Source organism: Hemibagrus wyckioides, linkage group LG02, assembly GCF_019097595.1.
Source record: "Hemibagrus wyckioides isolate EC202008001 linkage group LG02, SWU_Hwy_1.0, whole genome shotgun sequence".
NCBI lineage: Eukaryota > Metazoa > Chordata > Actinopteri > Siluriformes > Bagridae > Hemibagrus > Hemibagrus wyckioides.
Window position 1 is genome coordinate 10,983,928 of NC_080711.1, and position 18,763 is coordinate 11,002,690.

The 18,763-nt window shown below is 42.9% G+C and overlaps 1 protein-coding gene across 3 annotated transcripts in view; it reads left to right on the forward strand.

The window, feature by feature from the left end:
• LOC131364949 (retinoic acid-induced protein 1) overlaps positions 1 to 18,763 on the forward strand; it is a 39,447-nt gene that overhangs the window by 3,034 nt on the left and 17,650 nt on the right. The window contains exons 1-3 of one of the 3 annotated variants that reach the window (XM_058408458.1): positions 15,987 to 16,503; positions 16,579 to 16,677; positions 17,009 to 17,097. The exons of 1 other annotated variant lie outside the window; for it this stretch is intronic. The gene's annotated coding sequence lies outside the window, so the exon portion shown is untranslated. Of the gene's footprint in view, positions 1 to 15,986; positions 16,504 to 16,578; positions 16,678 to 17,008; positions 17,098 to 18,763 lie in introns of those variants that run through there. One more of the 3 variants, XM_058408467.1, reaches the window with a different exon arrangement.

Below are 18,763 nucleotides of genomic sequence, written 5' to 3' on the forward strand. Positions count from 1 at the left end.
AAGGGAAGGAAATATATGAGAGGAGATGTGACATTGGAAAGGAAAGGAAAGGAAAGGAAAGGACAGGACAGGAAAGGAAAGGAAAGAACAGGAAAGGACAGAAAAGGAAAGGAAAACAGTGGGAGAAGAGAAGAGGAGAGGAGACATTGGAGAGAAGAGAAGGGGAAGGGGAGAGGAGAGGAGGAATGGACAGAGGGATGATTTCTGTCCAGATGCTGCTCCCTCAGCACTCACTAAGCATGCTGTGGAACACAGAAACAAGGGAACGAAGAGAGGCAAAGCAGCACAGCAGGGGGTTTGTACCGACTGCCTTCATTAACGCTAGCTGCACATTCACAGCACCAATGCACAGGAGTTTCACTATACAAATGATCTGAAAGCAATTCTTTAGATGCTTTGGTCAATGTGACATGTAAAGTGTATCCTGGTGCAGTTTTTAACAGTAAGAAGGAAACACACAGGACACATTAACCTCTGTATGAACCCATAGACGCACAACACACATAAACTACACATTGTACAATACACAAAGATATGTACAAGAAAATGAACCGAGTCTCCATGTCCGGAATGCGGATGTTGAGTTGAGATCATAAAACAGATTCCTTCCCAACAAAGCAAGGGCAAAGCAACCTGGAAATCTTACACGGGGGATGATGAAGAGAGACACAGCGGCAACTAGATTTCTGCTCAGTCATGTCAAAGCCAGTAAACAACACCGAAACTCCTCAAAACCCTTTCAGTGTGTGATTAGTCTCAGTCTGGCGTGTGTTGTTTAGACTGGAACTCTAGGATTAATAATAAACAAAACAAACAAAACATTTCCATTCCCTCATAAAAATTTCTGATCTAAATAATCTTTGGTGTGTTTATGTCTCTTAAGCTCCTGTGTTATATGTTAACATTTGCATGCGTGCGTCAGAAATTGCATGGCTGTGGTTATATGTGTGTGCGCATGCATGTTTAGCATGCTGGTGCATGCCATCAGTGGCAGCGCAGAGCACGGTGAAATCACTTGGATGTCATCCAGCTCAGTGGAAGGTCATCGGCAGCTCCTCCAAATAGATCCAGCCTTCATTTCCTCTCTGTAGCCTGCTGTATTTACCGGCTCATTGGCCCAGAACGCCTGCGCCCTGCAACACCACACACACACACACACACACACACGAGAGCAGGAGAGAGACTGCAGCATGGCTTTACCGCCTCCTGAAATCCCTTTCCTTCATTTTTTAAAGTGTCTGAGGACTCCAGTGTCAATTTGTGTCTGTCAAACTTTTCTAAGACAACATGCTTGGGCTAGTATGCATCAAACAACCACAGCAAAACCTCCACATCACTCAGTCCCACGACTGCTAATTCACCAACGACTCACAACTCCAGATCCTAACAAATCATTAAGAATGCTTCCAGTCTAGAGAATCTGACTTTGGACTGAACGCTGCTTTAAGTTTCAAGCTCGGGCATTTCGTAGAGTTGCTTGGAGCTCCATATACACATGATTTATTTGTGTCCCACTTCTAGCAGAGCTACTCAGCCCTATATTATCCATATAACCTCCCCAGAGAGAGCACAGCAGCACAGCCCCATTTAGCACACACCCGGCAGGTCCCACTAGAGCGCACTACTTTTGAGGGCACAGTAGTTGAAAACCCCTTGTTTGGTTGAAAGGAGGAGAGATGAGGCAGTGCGGGGGCACACAGCCTTTATCAGAGCAGAGACAGACAGCAGATGAGGAGAGAACTTGACTGTAAATGTGTGTGGCAAGCCTCTCTCTCTTTCTCTCTCGCATTCTCTCTCTCTTTCTCTCTCTCTCTCTCTCTCGCTTCTTCTCCCACTCTCTCGCTCCTTCTTCCTCCTGCCATGATCAGAGCAGAAAAGTTTTCTTCCAGCTTCAAACGCCTGTTTGAATTACGGCACAAACGACAAGAAGAGGAGTGGGCGCTTGCCCTGTGAAACGCATCAAATCCACCTCCATAATGAGACTCAGTCTTTCTTAACAGGTGCTGTAGAGACTTTCAGGAGGAGGGTTTTTTTTTTTTTTTTCTAAAGGAGCAGGTCATTAACCCTTTAACTAACCCTAAGTGGAGAGACTTGGAGAGTAATATGAGCTGACACTATAAAGCATGCCACTGACTGAGACATCCCAGGCATGCCGTGTGAATCTGTGTGCATTGTAATTAAATGTGTGTGTGTGTGTAAGAGAGAGAGAGAGAGAGAGAGAGAGAGAGAGAGAGAGAGAGAGAGAGAGAGCGAGAGAGAGAGAGATTAGGTATGGCCGGGTGTCTTGTCTCAGTGAGAATGATGGAGCTCCGGCTCTCTCTGCAGTCCGGTCATGATTGGTTGACTCTGAGTAGCGCTGCATCAAATAGCCTCATGGTGGGGGCAGGGTGTGAGAGTGTGTACGCGTGCGTCTGTTTGTGCGTCTGTATTCCGTCTGCGTTCCTCTGAGTGTGAGCGAGAGATGAGTTGGAGCTTGCGCGTGCACTTGATGGGGTTACTGGGCTGTGTGAGGGGGAGGACAGAAGCATTCTCTCTGGGGACAGCACGTAGCTGCTAGCTTCCACAGCGCAGTAAAGTGGGCCATGACAACAGCCCTCTAGCTGCGTCCAGATGAGCCCTTCCCTGCTTCAGAAAGGACATAGCACTCTACATCACTTCTCATCTCTCTTCGCGTTTAGCACTGCCAGTCTCTTTCAGCACTGTGTTTCAGTTAAAGGAATACACCTGCAGTTTTCAACCTAATCCCTGTCCCACCACAACCTGCAGCATATGTCTGATTACAACAAGCAAACTGTGCTGAGGAAAGAACGGAAAATCTGCTTACTCCATACTGACTGACAGAAAAGCGTTCACCGTATCCTCCGGAGATTGTGAATTTAAACCCAGAGAGTTAAACCATCCCAGAGAGCAAAACTGGATGGATTCTCTCTTCCTGTCAATCATGGCTACACTAGCCAATCATGGACCTCTGTGAGCTCATGTATGTAGAAGAGGGAGAATAGCAGTTCACTCTGAGTGTGCTGCGCTGCCCTGATGGCTTCCTGTGTCTCAGAGGAAGCATGTGTTGATAGCTTTTGTGTGATACAGGGGAGCTGGTTAGAGAATTGGCTTAGAGCAAATCCACCCTATAAACTTTCACTTTTCCAACCTACATATCAAACCACTTAAGAGAAATGTATTTCAGAAATGTATTGCCCTTAGTCTTAAACGAGTACTGACTACATTTTTTTTTTTTGCTTGTATTTTTTACTCCATTCAAGAAAACAAACCAAATTCATATATAGATAAAGCTTCGCTTGAGAAATGCTGGAGTATTCCTTTAACACATTTGGTTTGATTCCTGAGGATCCATATGCTGCTCTAATGCACCTGATTCAACAGGGCAACAGCACATCTATCTTGGGTAAGGAATACAATTTTAGCATTCAAAACAAATGTCAGAGAGTCGGCACACAGCGGAAAACACGGAAGAGAGAGAAAGCGAGAGCAGCACAGAAACACAGAGAGATTGAGCGAAAGAATAAATAGAGCTGCATAGTGCATTATCCTCCATGGCAACCCATCAGAAGTCTACTAAAAGTGGAGTAGTTCTCTTTATGTGTTAAAGTGTGTGTGTGTGTGTGTGTATTACTTGACCAGTGCCAACAGGGAACAATAGCCAGGGTACCATGCCGTCAGCAAAGACAATGGGCATGGCATGCCGGCAGCGCTGATAATAGGTGCAGGCATGCCTCTGGCGCACACACACACACACACACAGACACACAAACACACACTCACAGTATCTCTCTCTCTCTCTCTCTCTCTCTATCGATCTATCTATCTGTTAAAAAAATAGCAAAAGGTGGTGCACACTTTCACTGGTGTGTGTGTGGTCACTCTGTCCATACCACTCATGTTGGGGTTTTTTTCTCCCCACTCCCATGTCTTGCCCATATACACAGGACATCGGTAAACACACAGTCACAACATAGACAGCACTGTGCATCTCAGCATTATCTGACACTAATACACACACACAGACACACAGACACACACTCACAGTATCTCTCTCTCTCTCTCTCTATCGATCTATCTATCTGTTAAAAAAATAGCAAAAGGTGGTGCACACTTTCACTGATATGTGTGTGTGTGTGTGTGGTCACAATGTCCATACCACTCACGTTGGGTTTTTTTTCTCCCCACTCCCATGTCTTGCACATATACACAGGACATCGGTAAACACACAGTCACAACATAGACAGCACTGTGCATCTCAACATTATCTGACACTAATACACACACACACACACACAAGCCCTTTTCCTTGAGCCAGTGCTAAAGGCTAAAACTGTTCTCCAGCTTTCTACTCTCATCTGGCAAATTCTATTCCATTCTGGCACCAAGCTGCTGCTGCTGGAACCGGATCTTGTGAAAAATCTCAACAAGCGAGAGAGGAGGATGCTTAGACTGGGTTAAATTTCATATTAATAAATTCATAAGTAAGAAAAGTATGAAAGTAAACCCTGCCCCTTAAACCTACCTTTATCCTGTGTCAGGTTCCTAAATTCAGTCATGAATTGTGACTTTGCAAGCATGAAACCATGTTACCTTGTCTGTAACCAAGCACAGTTACGTCAGAGGCTTGAGGTGGCATTATTTTTGTTTCCATGACAACAGCTCAAAAGAAGTTATTTCCATCACTGGCATTAAAGAAAAGATGCAAACAGTGTGAGAGGTTGTGAGAATTACTGTTGAAAAAATATATTTCAGCTAATAATCAGTAGCTGCCTGACAATGTGGACAACGAGAGTACAATGAGAGATACTGCTAATACTCATGCCAATGTTAAGGAAAACCTACATATGCATCACATAAATACATAAATAATATATGTGTGTAATTGTTAAGATAGCAGGGATGTAAAATACATTATTAGGAACGAACAGATGATGTGTTAGTAAAGCCGGTTTGTTTTATTGCATTACTGCTGCTGCTGTTGTTGTTGTTGTTTATTCTATCATCAGAGGTTTGCTCCAATAGCAACCAGTGAACACAGTCTTCATTCACACAAAGAAATATGCTAGAAAGACCTCCCAATTCATTAACCTAAAAAAACTCTTAACCTCTTAGAGCATTAGGCATAATGTTATGACCATGGACTTACAGCATTATATACCGATCGGGCATAACATTATAACCACTGACAGGTGATAGTGAATAAGACTGATTATCTCCTCATCATGGCACCTGTTAGTGGGTGGGATATATTAGGCAGCAAGTGAACATTTTGTCCTCCATGTTGATGTGTTAGAAGCAGGAAAAATGGGCAAGCATAAGGATTTGAGCGAGTTTGACAAGGGTTCAAATTGTGATGGCTAGACGACTGGATCAGAGCATCTCCAAAACTGCAGCTCTTGTGGGGTGTTCCCGGTCTGTAGTGATCAGTATCTATCAAAAGTGATCCAAGGAAGGAACAGTGGTGAACTGAAGACAGGGTCATGGGCGGCCATGGCTTATTGATGGATGTGGGGAGCGAAGGCTGGCCCATGTGATCCGATCCAACAGATGAGCTACTGTTGCTGAAATTGCTGAAGAAGTTAATGCTGGTTCTGATAGAAAGGTGTCAGAATACACAGTGCATCACAGTTTTTAGACCAACATAATATTATGCAGGCGGTCATAATGTTATGCCTGATTAGTGTATCATTATACCATACAGACATTAGAATAAAATGCTGCTTAAAGGATCCTATTTTGACTAGCAGCAGCACAACATCCCAGCTTTATAGCAGCTTCTTACAGCATGTCTATCGAACTCTTCTGATCTTTCTGGAATGTAAAAAAAAAAAAAAAAAAAAACTAAAACAATAATCTCAGTCTCTTAGTAATAATCTCACATTAGATCATTAGAAATCAGAAGAAAGTTTTACGTGATGTCTGGTTGAGATCAGTGATGAACTCGAGCGATGTGTGTTAGGATCTATGAATGAAAAATGATTTATTCATAAAGATGCTCTGCATTTTTTCTACTGTTTCCAGGGATACTTCAGGTTCAAACTTCAGGTTCAAATCCAAATCCAGATCCAGATCCAGATATTTGTTGCACTAAACAAATACAGATAAAGAAACGATGATCTGATGGTAAAATATGAAAAGCTATATAGCTTTCACAACTTTTTTTGCTGTGCATTTGGAAAGAGCCATATCTGATTAAGTAATAGTTTAGGTCTTAAACGAGTGGGAAGATGAGTTATGGTTTGGACACACACACACAGGAATTTGGTGGTGATTTATTTCATTTACATCAAAACCATTTGGTAGACGCCCTTATCCAGAGCGACTTACATTTTATCTCATTTTATACAATTGAGGGTTAAGGGTCTTGCTCAAGGGCCCCAGCAGGGACAGCTTGGTGGACCTGGGATTCGAACAACCTTCTGATCAGTACTCAAGCACCTTTACCACATCCCACACCTCCAGCCACAAGCAGTGATGAGCTCTAGTACAATAACTAGGAGCTAAGAACGGCTCATTAGCATTAAGGGAAGTGACAGTGGCATTTTGATGCTTTTTATTTTACTACATAGAAAGTGCAATGTTCAGAGTGAAGAAACCACAAGAGAAAAAGCCTAACGTTAATGAAGGCATGGAACAGGAAAACTGTCAGAATGTTAGATTGATACTTCAGTGGCAAATATGTAATGAAACGGATTTTAATACCAACTGAATGCTGTACATTTGAATGACACAGAGCTTTAACATTTGCAGTACAGGTATATCAGTAAACACCTGGTGGTGTGAGTGAAAATGCTATTGTCTCTCTCTCCCTCTCTCTCTCTCTCTCTCTGTCTCTCTCTCTCGCTTCCTAATTTTCCCTCCACCTCTTAAAATACAGCAGCAGGAGGCTACTAACAGTTTTCGTAACACACACTATGTCTAGCAGGTTGTCTATCTAGGCAGATTATCTAGAGATTGTGAGAACATGCTACAGTTAGAGATAGAAGAGCAATGAAGAGATGCTCCAGTCCACCTCCACCTGGTCCAGCTCATACTCGCTGTATTGCAGGCACAGTCAGACTGCCATCTTGCTCTGTCGCTCTCTTTCTCTCTCTCTCTCTCTGTCTCTCTCTCTGTCTCTCTCTCTCTCTCTCTGTCTCTCTCTTTGCAGTGGACATGCCTGATCTGCAGTAAAGCATGGAGACGAGTAGTGAGAGGGTGTGATTAATCACAGCCCCTCTCTCTCTCTCACACACACACACACACACACACGCATGCACACACACACAAACATCTCTAATTGCGGGACAGATGATGAGAAGCTGCTGCTGCGTGTGAGGGGGAAAAAGAGACTAGAGAGAGAGAGAGAGAGAAAGAGAGATGGTGTGTGTGTGTGTGTGTGTGTGTTTCATGGTATGAATCATCGCCTCACAATTTTCATCTTGCAAGGTGTTAAGCGCAACCTCTCTGCTCACACACACACACACACGCACACACACACTCTAATACGTGTAAACACATGCCAGGCTTGGTCCTATTTCAACAAATACAAACATGTAAGCACACTCTCATGCACCATCACAGACAGGGCATTCTGATATGCATGCACACTCACACACACACACACACACATTTGCATTTCAGACAGCAGAGGTGGGGGTGGTACTGTTCATTTATGTGCATGTGTGTGTGTGTAAGTCCACAGACATGGGGGTTTATCAAATTGAATTGTATGTGTGTGTGTGTGTGTGTGTGTGTGTGTGCATATGTGCGTGTGTTCACGTGTATGTGTTGGAGTAGAGCAGATTGAAGCAGACTGCATGATCGTGGCTGCAGTGAATCGTGCCGAAGCTTCACAATCAGTACAACAATAACAAATAAACACACACTCAGTCTCTCTCTCTCTCTCACACACACACACACACACACACATATATATATTACTACCATATATAACGAATTTCATTTCATTTTTCTGGTGAGAAAATTTTAAATTTGGTCAACATTTCATTCCATATATATATATATATATATACATACACTATATTGCCAAAAGTATTCGCTCACCCATCCAAATAATCAGAATCGGGTGTTCCAATCACTTCCATGGCCACAGGTGTATAAAATCAAGCACCTAGGCATGCAGACTGTTTTTACAAACATTTGTGAAAGAATGGGTCGCTCTCAGGAGCTCAGTGAATTCCAGCGTGGAACTGTGATAGGATGCCACCTGTGCAACAAATCCAGTCGTGAAATTTCCTCGCTCCTAAATATTCCACAGTCAACTGTCAGCTGTATTATAAGAACGTGGAAGTGTTTGGGAACGACAGCAACTCAGCCACGAAGTGGTAGACCACGTAAACTGACGGAGCGGGGTCAGCAGATGCTGAGGCGCATATTGCGAAGAGGTCACCAACTTTTTGCAGAGTCAATCGCTACAGACCTCCAAACTTCATGTGGCCTTCAGATTAGCTCAAGAACAGTGCGCAGAGAGCTTCATGGAATGGGTTTCCATGGCCGAGCAGCTGCATCCAAGCCATACATCACCAAGTGCAATGCAAAGCGTCGGATGCAGTGGTGTAAAGCATGCCGCCACTGGACTCTAGAGCAGTGGAGACGCGTTCTCTGGAGTGACGAATCGCGCTTCTCCATCTGGCAATCTGATGGACGAGTCTGGGTCTGGCGGTTGCCAGGAGAACGGTACTTGTCTGACTGCATTGTGCCAAGTGTAAAGTTTGGTGGAGGGGGATTATGGTGTGGGGTTGTTTTTCAGGAGCTGGGCTTGGCCCCTTAGTTCCAGTGAAAGGAACTCTGAATGCTTCAGCATACCAAGACATTTTGGACAATTCCATGCTCCCAACTTTGTGGGAACCCTTCCTCTTCCAACATGACTGTGCACCAGTGACCAAAGCAAGGTCCATAAAGACATGGATGACCGAGTCTGGTGTGGATGAACTTGACTGGCCTGCACAGAGTCCTGACCTCAACCCGATAGAACACCTTTGGGATGAATTAGAGCGGAGACTGAGAGCCAGGCAATATAGTGTACATATATGGAATGAAATGTTGATATATATGTTTTTATATATATATATATATATGTTTATATATATATATATATATATATATATATATATATATATATATATATATATATATATATATATAATTTTGACATAAGACAGAGAATCTGAAATATTCCATGTAAACATGTTTCTGAATAAAACCCTTTACTGGTAGTATCATAAACAGTCCAAGATATGTTTAACAGAGAGGGGAACTTGACACGTGAGACATAAAAGGAGGGGGGCTTCTGCTTTCAGGAGGAAATCAGTGTGTGACAATATGAATCATTACATCTTACTAGGCTTGTGCAAATCCTAACACAATAGCAATTCAATTATCATTTAATAAATAAATAAATAAATAATTGTATAGCAGGAACTCAGTTTACATATTCGTTGTGTACTTGAAATGTATCAGAATCAGTCCAGAAAAATAAAAATCAGTTTTTGTACAAAACTAACAACATTTCTAACAACCAGTGAAAGATTATGACCAACAATTGTCTTCCTTCAAACTACAAGCATCACACCCAAGTTGCTAGGAATAGTAATGAATAAAACACAACATGCTGTTAAAGGAAAGTAATCAGTGAAAATTTACAAGTTAGAAAGCTTAAAGATACAGCTTTACCTCTAACTGTTACAAACCTCTGCGTCCTTCTATAAATATTAAATGATTGTCTCCTCACAGAAAACTTCACCATATCAGTGACTACTTACAGAATTTTCCAAATCCGTTTACGCCATCTATTTAAGTCCCTGTGTAAGTTAGTTACTATAAGGAAGATACTAAAAAACAGTAGTGTATTAGAAATTTTACTTTCATACAAGCATTCAACAACACAGGATTTACATATACATTTCTGGCATTTGGCAGACGCCCTTATAGAGAGCAACTTACAATTTATCTCATTTTATACAACTTAGCAATTAGCGTTTAAGGGCCTTGCTCAGGGGCCCAGCAATGGCAGCTTGGTGGACCTGGTATGCGAACTCACAACCTTCTGATCAATAGTCCAACACCACTAAGCTACCACATCCCACAAGATGCACAATGCTGTTGAAAATAATACACACTGGGGTGATGTGATATAGCATGATGCAAATTTTCTTATAGTAGCATGGTCTGTTATTCCATTAAAACCACAGCAAATAACCTTAAAAAAGGCTAACGATAACCATTTCCCTCAACAGCATCTCTTCTTCTCTCGCTTCTCATTTTACTGAAAAACCACGAAGCATAAAACTCCTTTTACGTCCTTTTACGTTCCTCACTCTCATTACTACTCTCAGCTCCATATCAGTTTCACAGTAGTAACTGAATAATTCATGGTAGTTAATGGATAATGTAATTTGAGATAAATAACTGACTAATAGGCAAAGATTTAACAAGGGTTAACTACAGGGTTAAAAAAAACAGACGCCAGTTCTCAGCCCTCACTCACATTGTTATAGATAACAGTTTGTCATATCGTGTCAGGAAGCACTTAGGCAGGTCTATTGGAGATTACTTAACAACTAAATGTGGTTTCAGCCTGGTGTGTGATGATTTAGGCAAGCAGTTTGTGTGATGCTAATTGGTCGTCATAAGCTTCCAGATTGTAATTTGTAATCATTTTACTCTCTGGCACAGTCAGACTACAGTTAACTTTCTATCACACAGCGCACATATAATGTATAATAATAATGTTACTAAAGAGCTATTATCCCTCATAGATTAATGCTTAAGTACAGTAATAGAACTATGGGATTGTTCAATAAATGATAGTGAAAAATGATTGTAATAAAATTTAGAGAACGAATCGTTTTCATTTCCTTCGAACCACCCCAATCACTGGCATTTATATATACACACCAAGATGTTCTGAAATTTTCACGTTTGTTTCATTTCTTTGCATAGAGGAGCAACAGGATCAGACTGCGAAGGACATTGTCACATTGTCCTCACAGCCAATCGGTGCTTGAGAGAGAGAAAGCGAGAGAGAGAGAGAGAGAGAGAGGTGAACCTGTCAGCCTGCCTAGTGTGTTAGTGTGAGTGATGAAAAAAAGGTAGTTACTATGTTAGAGAGCTAGAGAAAGAGAGCGAGAGAGAGAGAGAGAGAGAGAGCGAGAGAGAGAGCACTGAGCCTGGGTGAACTGCAGAACGAAGAACCTCTACCCTAAACCTTTATCCTGACCAACTTACACACTCGCACACAGCATGTCGTTCACACCGAATCTCTTTGTCTCTGTCTATTTCCTCTCCTGCAATGTCTGTCTATTTTAGCATCTGAGACTTTCACTGCGTGTCTGTTTCACGCTCATATATTTCCTCTCCCCGCCGCTGTGTATTCATCCGTTTCTGCTTTTCGATTTTATTCCCAGTCATAAGCATTTATCTTTTCTCTCTCTCTTTCTCTCTCTCTCTCTTTCTCTCTCTCTCATTTTCACCCCTAAGATTTTTTCGGCACATAGCCATTTGTTTGTGCAACAATATTTGATTAACCACCTATACGTAATAATAGTTTTCCAAATCTGATCTAACTTTAATCTCATTAATCACAGTAAATGTTTAGCTTTTAGTTTTTTAAGCACTTTACATTGTCAGGACGCTTTTGCACATTTAACACTCACCAAGTTGTTCTTTGTGATCCACTCAACTCTCTCTCTCTCATCTCAAAGTGACAAAACTAAAATGATTGACTATTGTAAGATTATTATAACGGCTCAAAAAGGCAAATAAACTGATCATGAGTAACATCTCTGACAGAGTTGGAAACAGGAAGATAAATGTGTATTGATCCCAGAAAGAGGGAGTAATTGAATTATATTCATTATTGTTTCAACATGAAAGCACTTGAGCCATTTGACAGTAATGAAACTTTGGAAATGAGATAATGATTAAATAAATACATTTTAAACACAGATGCTTGTCAGTGCACCTCAACTGGCGCATACATTGATATATGTATGGATATATTTCTAGTGCTTCTGTTTGCTTATTAAATGTTCTATTTTTATAGACTGGACAATAAAATCTAAAGTAAAGATGGTATAGGAACAACAGTAAGGTTAGTATGATTACATGCATTCATCGGTGTACAATTAAAACATGATAATTCAGTGGGATAGTTTAGTCGATTCCTCTCACTGGGGGATTTCCTCTCATGTTTGAGTTTGTGAGATCATGTACACAGAATATGACACTTAATGCTCTCCTTCAAGCATGTACATCTGCTCTGACATATCTCTAAGCTAGCAAATGCTGTGATATAGAAGAATTAACTAGTGGTGGGCACTGGAAGTGACTGAACTGGGAGAAAATGGGGTGAAATTCTACAGGGTGAAAAGTCTACATGGTAACCATTTACCTCAATAAGAAATAAGAATATCACTATAGTATATCCTATAGTATAGATAACAGGTGAGAGAAGTCTATAAGCAGTGCATCATGACAGGATTTTATAAGTCACTGTAATAGTATGCAGTTATCATTGTTGATGCTTCAGAATCAGGGTTGGTTTCTGATTTATTTATATATATTGTATTTATTTATATGCATTGGCTATACATTGTAGCTGAAGAGGACTTCTGGCAGGTCATTAAGTGACTGAGACTCATCAGTTCGCGTGGTGTTTACACTGAAATCATGTAAATAATAGCTATTCGTATTTCTACATCTATCAGCTAAAACCATTAGGAACTTATGAGCACAGTGCTGTTGTAGCCCGAAAACGCCTTATGCTATTTAGACATTGTAAACTCTCATTAGTCTATGAATGGCATCTAATCTTGGAGTGTCTGAATAATCTCAATAATATATGGAGTTTACTTTAGTTTTATAGAGAATATACAAGATCATCTTGCGTTATTATTAAAGTGTATGTGTGTGTGTGTGAGAGAGAGACAGCTCAATCTCAGTGCTCTCATTAGGATTTGAGGATTTCACGCTTCGTTATACTCTGACTTTCGCTTTAATTATGTCATTTAAGAGGCATAATGTGGCAGCATTCTCCTCTGCAGAGGTCTTGCACAGACACACAGGGTTGCCAGCATGAGCTACTTTCTGGAGCAGTCCGAGAATTAAGGCATCTATTAAAAGGTGCACAAAATAAGAAGATCACCTTGTTTCACTTTCTCTCCGTGTCATGTCTCTGTCCTTCAGTGTCTGCAGCCAGCTGCATCTCAGTCAACCATTAATGCCCTCTCCTCCACCCATTTTCATCAGTCAACACTCAACACCCCCACAACACACACACACACAGTCCATCCTCCCACTGTTTCATGCCCCTAGTGATGCTGGGAGTCTAATGCCACTGGCTGGGATAATAACACTGTCTGAGATCTGTTATATTTCCTTCTCATTGCAAAATAAAGGGAATATGGGGAATAGCGATGGTCCCTTTAATTTAGATCTGGGTGCCTTTAAACGGATGTTTCAGTACACATAAGGAGCACCACAATATTAGACCTAGCACAGTGGTTACAAGTCTCCTGAAATTTTTTTTTGATTGCTAATTTTGTATGAGAAGTTCCAAAGGTTCAGGTTATGACACTATTTTTTTCATAGGCTCAGGTTCCACACAGACTATTATTAATTGCATAAAGGAAAAAATAAAAGAATGGGACTTTAGAAACGTAGACCTTGCACTGCTCTGTTGGGAGCCTGGAAGTGCTGTCAATGTGGTTGGTGTGTTACTGTTCACCCCCCTCTTTGCACTCACTCACTACTTCTCTTTTTATTGCACTCCCTGCCATCTCTTCCTCTCGCTCTTGCTCTCTGTCAGTCCACTGGAGATGTTGTTATCACCCAGGATTTCAGTGCCTGATTGCCTCTCAAGTGTGAAACGTGATGTTTGGGGCTTTTGTCCCCATTTCCCTTTATTACTTCTCTTCACCCGTTTATTGAAAAGTGAGCTATCGAGAAAGGAAGAGCAGAAATATCAATGTATGCATGGTGCATTACATCATCTGCATCATTATCCATATCTCAATCCAGTCTCTCTCTCTCTCTCTCTCTCTCCCTCCTGGGCCATACCATTGATTAAATCTCTTGATTTTTTCCGGCGCTGCACAATGACACTGGCTGCACTTGAATATGGAGATGAGGTAACGAGGTCGTCCACAGCGCCGCCTCTTCGACTCAAAAACAAGCCCCCAGAGAGAGTACAAATGAGAGGAGGGGGATGTTGATGTTCAGACTGGTGCATTTGGGATGTGTACTCTTCTTCCACAGCTTGAGGATCTAGATGACCTCACTCCCCTTGTGGAAATGAGAAAAAAAAAGACTAGCAAAAGACTGTTACTAAAATCCCAAAACAGTGGCAGTAGAGCTGGTCTCAGTCAGTAATGCTCAGTTTTAAATGATATATTTACAGAGTTCTTCATCTATGACATCTGAACTTCCATTCCATATATGCCTGCCATTCCCATCTACAGACCACACACACACACGAGTGTGCATATTCACACAGACTACAATATTTATGAGTCATCCATCGGATCACTCTGCCATTGTTTTTTCTTCCTGCGCAGTAAGGGGGCGCTCCAGGTCGTCACCCTCTCGTGCAGATATTGCACCTTCCAAGTGTAATTTTGCAAAACACACTTGACAACTGATCTCAAATCAGCAACACCCCACTTCATAGCACATATAAATCCCAGTTGTTTAGTATTCCTTGTCGGTGTGCCTCATCAGTGAATGCTGATGTGATGGTGTGTGTTGTGGGGGTGGTTTGAAGTGTATTACTCTAGCCTTTGTGTTTCCCTTTCTTTCGAAGGGAGGTTAATTACTGATCCCCACTGCTGCTCCTACTGCACTCCTCACACCTGGCAACGTGTCAGTTTCTAGCAACATAACATGAGCGAAGATGTCAATAAGCACCCCCGCCTGCTAACTTCTGGATCGGCTGTCAGTGCAGGAGAAAAGAGGGTGGTTCTGCGCCGATGCTAATTAGAGTCAGTGGATATGAACCCCCAACCATGACAAACACATTAGACTGGATCCTAAATAGGACAATTATTCTTGTCCTGTGCCAGCATCCCTTTAAAGCAACTAAAGCTATATTGTGGGAGGCAGTAAAAAAAAACAACAACATGTGAACGGGTGACTCAAGCAGGCTAATAATGGTAGCGTTAACGTTGGTGTGTTTTAATGAGAGTGATCCCGCTGTGCTGGCTTTCATCATGGTTAGGGTTCAGAGGCGCATATATGGATTCTGCATTGGAAAAGCAGTGCACTGCTTTATTACCTCGCCTCTGACTTGGCCTCCCTCAGAGCTGCCTGCTGTATTAGTGATGTGCACCCTGTCATCCTCTCTCTCCCTTCTCGCTCCAGACATTACAGAAAGAGAGGAATAGGACAGATAGTGCGCGATCACAGCGGAGATGAGAGCGTGCCGCTCGGCTGGATGGACGGCAGATGCATTGATAAGGCTTGCAGGTTCTACACTACCCGCCTTGAATTCACAATCACGCTCCCTCTATAACATGTACCTCATTTCTTTTGTGTTTTACTTCAAATCTTTCCCCTTTTTTTTTTCCTCTACAGTATGTCCTGCTTCTACCCTCATCTTCTCTCCTATATATTTTGCTTCTCAATTTTCCTGCTGATGAGGATGGAGTGCTCTTTGATGTTTCCGATGTCTGACCGTTAGATGGCTGGTCAACCAGACAGATCCTTTAGACTAAACTGTTTACATTTTGATCCAGAGATCGATTGTGCCAAGAGAGCCAAGCCCTGTTTTTTTTTTTTTTGTTTTTTTGTTTTATTCATATTTTTAATGAAAATGTCTAAATAGAGATCCTTCACAGTGAGTGCATTAACAGAAACATATTATTCATCATCATTTCAGGTGTCATCACTCATATATACAGGATGAGTTTAATTTGAATGGTGTTTTTGTTGTCCTGGCTTTCTTTGAGAATAAGGGAGTGGGTGACATTGGCCTTGAAACCTGTTATTGTGCCGCCTCGAGGACAGGCAGCTCAAAAAAATGATCTCGCCGGTTGCCATGGTTACCTCCCCCTCCCTCGGTCGCGAGTACGCTTGTTTATCTCTGGTCGAGGCAGGCGGAAGCGGCAAAGCAGACGCCCTGATGCCGCTGTTAATGTCGCCCTCAGGTCACAAAAAAATCGACCCACCTCGCCTACTTAGGAGTTTGAAAGCGACGTAAGCGCGATAGTTATTCTGACAGAGACGAAAACGGCAGCGCGACTAAAGAAACACCTCGGCTAACTCGCTAGCACCCCGAGGCGTTCTGTCAGACGGCGGCAGTGATTCGCGCGCTCACACACTCCCGGGTGATGACGTAAGCAGCCAAAAATAAGCGCCGTATAAAACGAAGAGGCGAGATGACCGCAGTCGAGCTTCTGCAGGCAACCAAGAGCTATGTGTGGCATATAGATGTTCGTGGTGGTGAGTTCAAGGCGCCGAATTTGCACACGTACTAAATAATAGAACCCCAGGGGGGGGACCGTGGTACGTATTTTTGACTTATAGTAGATTATTCATTTTGGACGTAGCCCACATGCTCTTTGTGCTTTTCTGTTCCAGCTGAGAGGCGCACATTTGTTACACAGCACTCATTGTGTGCGTCAGAAGGATAATAATGACAAGAGGAAGGGTAAAAATGTTTGAATCCTTTGTCGAGAGGTAAGGTAGGTTCGGTGAACGTGCCGTCAGCAGGTTCACTTCCGAAACAAGAGGGGGAAAAAAAACAGTATAGCTGTGTCTCTCTCTCTCTCTCTCTCTCTCTCTCTCTCTCTGGCAAACACATACTCTGAGTCACCCCCTAAAAATAACGGGTACGTCCCACAGCACATCCCTCCCTAGGAGCTTCAGACCTATCCTGTTCAGCTCATGCTCTTCACTGCTGCCCTATTTTGCACACGCACACACCCACACATGCCCACCCACACATACACACACTCCCCTGTCTTCGCCATGAACAGACTGTATTGTCTCATTTCTCTCCCTTTTCTAGAATCTTCGACGAGATCAATCCGTCACAGCTCATTAGCGAACATGCATCAACCCCGCACCCCACACCCCCTGCTCCCCTGAATCTCGGAGGTAACGAGGCTGATGTCAACCCCAGTTCCTTTTCAGCAGTACCTGACTAGAAAAAAAATAAAAAAATCTTGCCCAATAAACCAAGTGGAACCCTTGCTAGCTCTCATGGCCTCCACCTCATACCTCTGTGTCCAGTCTGTGTCATTACGGTGTGAGAAGGGCATCAGTATTACACGCTCGCTCACCCCGGCCCCGAGGCAGCGGGCGGCTAATTGCACGAGCTGCGCCAGCACAGATGAGGAGCGATTTGGCGGTGATGGGGCACGTTAATAAACGCGGGCTGGAGGTGGGAGAGAGAATCAATGAGCTTTAAGTGTGGGGGAGAGAGAGAGAGATCCTGCCTCCTACAGCCAGAAAACAGCCCCCAATGGAGACTGATGGAGTTCTGCACACGGACACACACACAAATATTGTTCCTTCAGCCAGGGTGAAAGAGCTTGCAGGCAGTGGGGGAGGTCTGTGCACATATTTTTGTGTGTGGTAGGGGTGAGAAGAGAAAGATTGGGTGTATTTTGTGTGTGTGTGTGTGTGTGTGTGTGTGTGTGTGCGCACTCGTTCATGTGCCCAATTGTAGGGTTATTATTCTCTGTCTGATGTGGGCTGTCAGCTGGGCAAGGAGATCAAACAAAGAGAACAGAAGGAAAACAATATGAAGGTGGATTTCTAAACCCAAATAAACACAAGATAGACTGGCTGAGTTACGAAATCTCAGTGTCTATGTATGTAGGCAAATCATTTATGTACCCAGCAGTATGTTCTTGTTTTTGTATGCAGAGTAGATTTCCTATAAGAAGAGAAAGGGAAATAACGAGGTATTATGGCTAGGCCTGCAAGGAAGGATGCAATTAATGCATTTGAACAAGGGATTGCAGTGGAACAGACCTGGCACAGCCAGCCGAAGCAAATACACACATGCACACACAACACTTCCCTGTCATCACCTTTTCCTTATGCAGAGAGCAGGGTGAGAGAATTTTAATGGAGGTCTCAGTGCAGCTCTCTGAAGAGCTGCCTATGGTCACAAATGAGATCAAAACCAAGCAAGAACAGGACTGAGGCAGAAAGGAAGGTTTGAATGACACTAACTGAAAAGATGTTCTTTCTCTCCTTTCAATTATGGACAGCATGCATCTCGTGCAGCAGTCCTTTCTTCCACCCCATACGGATGCAAATCAGGCATCTGATGCAAGTGGGGGGTTGTGTGCTATTTGTATCAGGCTCCAATCAGTAATTCTTGACACAGGTTGGTGTGCACCTGACTCCCCAGGCTTATGGAGATCGTGCTGCACTTCCACAGCAGGTGTTGTATACCACTTCCTTCAAAGCACTGGCACACACATTTATAGCTGGGAATGGCCAACGGCATGTTTGGTGAGCCGATCAGAGGCAGAACCGTGTTACAGCCCTGAACTTCCTCATGCGCCGCTGAGCTGCTCTCTTCCCTCACGCCTGCATGTGCCTTCTGCTCTGAGACTTAGCGGGACGACAGCATTATTTGCTTTCACGCTTCAGAGCCACAAAGCACCCCTTCCACACCACCTCCCTCTGTTTATTCTTTTTTTTTTTCCTACTCACTTTTCTTTCTCCTCCATTTCTTGTCCTTCTCTTCCCTCTCACTTGTTTCCTTCTCTCTCTGTCTTTCGTCTCACGCTGTCTCTCATGCAAG